Source organism: Amborella trichopoda, chromosome 9 (assembly GCF_054954075.1).
Source record: "Amborella trichopoda isolate Santa Cruz 75 chromosome 9, AtrichopodaSantaCruz75HAP2 v2.0, whole genome shotgun sequence".
NCBI classification, from domain to species: Eukaryota; Viridiplantae; Streptophyta; class Magnoliopsida; order Amborellales; family Amborellaceae; genus Amborella; species Amborella trichopoda.
In genome coordinates this window covers 31869011-31873018 of record NC_142344.1, presented here as the reverse complement: position 1 = coordinate 31873018, position 4008 = coordinate 31869011, and positions in this window count along the sequence as shown.

Genomic DNA, 4008 nt, shown 5'->3' with positions numbered 1-4008 from the left:
AAGGCACGCACGAAGGCTACGCCCATCACTCTCATGAAAGGCAAGCGAGTTGTCGTCGCTCCTGAGGTTCGCCGGAAGGCAACCCCTTATGCTCCTTCAGAAAAGTCAAAGGATGACGATTGGAAGCCTGTGAGAGAGATAGGACCTTCGTCTCATGACAACGTTGAGGATCTGGGGCAAATGATCAAGGAAATGTTCAAAGAAGAGGAAAGACAGGGCAAGATCCTCCCCTTGACCCCTATCCACGCGAGCATACCTTGCCACCTCTCCGAGGTAATGGTATCCTCTCTTAAAGACAAATATTCCCTTGACTTCTACTCTACCAGAATGAAATGACCAGCTAGAAGTGGCCCTCGAGCCTGAGGAAGTCCCCCGGAGGTAAACCTTCCAGCACCGAGGGTCACCTAAACATCAGACCGGCAAAAGGTCCTACATGTACCCATCGCTCTTCTAGAAGTAGAATTGGCATACCAACTACCAAGGAAGGTACTCCAAGTTCCATCCTCCTTGAACAAGGGGGCCATCAGCAGCCAAAAGAAGGTCCTACACTTCTGGGGGGTTGTTGAAGAAGTACAGCCAGACAAGAGTCATCCCTCCAGCTCCCAGGAACAAGACCCCATGACAGAGCTAAGAAGCGAGGTTCGTAACCTCCAGAGCCAATTAGAGGTCATGCGCATTACTTCAAAGCACTTAAAGGGGTTTATCCCTAAGACTAAGACTTATGACGAGCTCAAGATCAATGCACCTCGAATCGAAGCTAAATCACCCGCAGACTGGAGCATTTACAGCGAGCAGGCTCATCAAATCATGAGAACCATGAATTACGATCCCCTCTCTAATCAAACACTAAGCGGTGAGGAAGCAACTGCTCCCCTATTTGAGGTCATTGACGCAATAGCAGGTTGCCACAAGGCAAAGCAAGGGGTGGGATATTCTTTTTCATCTCACACTAGCAAAGGATGAAAGCAATAAAACATAAGAAGGCAGAAGAGCGAGAGACATATTGCACAACACTCTAAGCCAAAAGTGACATTTCATTCATAAAACTGAAAATTCATACAGTTGTCAACATTATCAATATCAAGAATTGGTGTACAAAGAGGTATAGACGAGAGTGTTCACTCAAGCATCAAGACTAAGTCTATAATGGTGTTATTGTGTCCACTTGATTCCATCCTTCAGGGTTGCCACTTGAAGGAGGGCAAACTTTCTGACCAAAGGAGGATATTCCCCACATACCAACTGAAGAGAAAATGGGTCTTTTCCTACCTCACGGGCCACAGCAACCAAATCTTCCAAATCATTGATGTTACATTCAAGAATCGCCATGTCATTCTCATTCTCAAAACATGCGATTTCTTTAACAATCGAAAGACCTTCTGAAGGCAAAATCCCATAATCTGGGTGAACGAACTTGACACATGAACAAGTTGGTTTTAAGGTTAAGTAAACACCTAATAGAGGGATATTTCTCAATAGAAGCTGATTCTTCTAAAGATAGAACTTTTCGAGCTTGTCGAGCCTATCGAGCCATTTCAGTCACCTTCGTTTCGAACAAGTCCGCGCAAGGAACCTCGAAGTCTAAAAGGTTGTCTACAAGCCTCTTCGCCAAAGAGGGGAACATGATCAGCTCAAAGAGAAAAGCCCAGCTGAAAAGTTGATAAGCGGCTCTAAGAAGATCACATCTGTTGTCTGTAGAAACATTATGGCGATTGAGCCTGGTGAGTTGTGCAGGGAAAGGCATCATGGCCTGCGAAACAACAAAGCCTCCCGAATGTGCTAGATAAGAGGATGAATAACTTGTCTCAAAAAGGAGGTGACTACAAAACCTGAGCCTATGATAGGTTCCCTTCGAGCAAAAGATGCACGGCTCCCTCTCAAGGTGGCAAGAGGGATCGCCTTATTGCCCATGATTATCAGCTCATACTCACTTTCACCTCCAGAGACAGGAGGTTGAGGAGAGGGATGCGGTTCTTTCTAAGTAATAAGAGGCCCCTCGTCCTCAATAACCATAAGGACCCTACTTGAAGAAGCCTGCCTCCTGTCAGCTTTAGAAGCCTTGGTCGATCGTCGAGAAGACATTTGTCGAAGGACACTAATTATCGCCAAGAGCAAGACTCTCGACATCTGCTGCCAGGAGGGAATCACCGTCTCACGATAAACCGAGGGTTATCACCGTCCCACAACCAAGGCATATTAATACCTCGCTCTAGCCATCAGCATGTGTCACACGTGCATCCCTATAATTCTGAGCATGCCACCTGACACTCGCAGCGTGGCTTGTCATCGTGCGTGTGGAGGGCGACCATTCACCGTCCCATGACCCTTCGTCTCATGACCGCTTATCTCCTCCCCCAACCCTTCGGGTTCCCACTTGTGTTTCCCCTCCTCACCGGGAATCCACTCCCGTTCACTGGGAAAACCCTGCCCCTCCTTCCACCCACTGCCAGAATTAGTGGAAAACCACCGGAATCTCTAGAAGGCTTCCCTGAGACCCTACAGATCTCCCCTCTCCCTGCTCTTCCCACTTCAGCGAGTTCACCACCAACTCACCAGAATTCTGTTGAGTTCTCGGTGAGCCCACTGTTGTTCTTCGTTCTTCTCCTCTGATAACCAGAGGACCTACAGAGCCCTCTGAACTGGCTGCAATCTCCCCTTCAATAGAAAAATGACTAGAGAAGTGTTCAAACCCCGGTAGGGCTCCTCAGCAAATTCTGCTAAGGCCCCGAGAAGCCATGTTCCTTGCTCAAAAAGCCTTGGCACTTCGTGAAAAGGTTGACAATCACGGCACGAAGCTTCGCGACATCCTAAAGCTCATCAGAAAAGCTTCTAAGCACTTGTCTCTGGAAATTTTGACCGAGAAGTTCTCACTGAAAAACCTTCGTCAAAAGCTTTGGCCCTCCCTCTCTAAAAACCCTTCCACTGTTTTACCCTTCGGTAAAACAGTAAAGTGGGGTTTTTCCCCTTTTTATACCCATCAGTGCCATAAATTGTCCTCGATAAACATGAAATGACGTTTCAGTCCCCAGTTCTTGACGGCAATAAGACCAGGTTGGGGTGGGTCAAGCTCGAGACCTGAGAGGGCTATCATCGCGCTCTTCACCCAGAAGGCTATCCTCGCACGCCTTCGTCAAGGCCATCACCATGCGCCTTCTTCAAGTGTCATTGTCACGCGTTTTACAAAGGGCCATTGCCGCACGCTTCACCAATGCCGTGTGCGCCATCCGACATTAAGTGCCACGCGAATGCCATGACACTCTTAGCTGGACCATCGTCTTGTACTCTCAAGAAGTTCATCCCCTGCACCATAGCCTCAGTCCTCGGGGAGTCTAGCCTCCTGTGACGGCTCTGTTCCCCATGGAGTCAAATTCCCTCACCACGACACGTTCCATATGCACGACCCTAAACTGCATGGTCTGAACTATATGACCTTAAACTGTAGCGGTGGTCTAGTTGTACGACCTTAAGCTGTATAGTCCTTGTCGCATGACTCAAAATTGTACGACCATGGTCTGAACTATATGACCTTAAACTGTAGCGAAGGTTTAGTTGCGCGGCCTTAAACTGCATAGTCCTTGTCTCATGACTCAAAACTGTATGACCACGATCCATGCTGCATGACCTTAAACTGCACAGCCATGGTCCAAACTATATGACCTTAAACTGTAGCGAAGGTCTAGTTGCACAACCTTAAACTGCACAGTCCTAGCCGCATGACTTTAAACTGCATAGCCATGGTCCAAACTACAAGACCCTAAAAGTGTAACGTATGCCACGACAAAGGGTCCATACGCACAACTCCAATTGAGAGATATAACACCTCCTCGTTGAAAGGGTATTCCATCAACATCCCCAGTGGAGTGAGATGTGTGCAAGAGTCATTACTACCCCTTTAACCCTTAATGGGTTTGTTTCACACCAACATCTCAGTAAGAGTCACGTCTTATTACGACCCACTACCCCCAGGGAGTTTAGGGCCCTTCTTATCCTCTCAGCCCTCATGAGGTT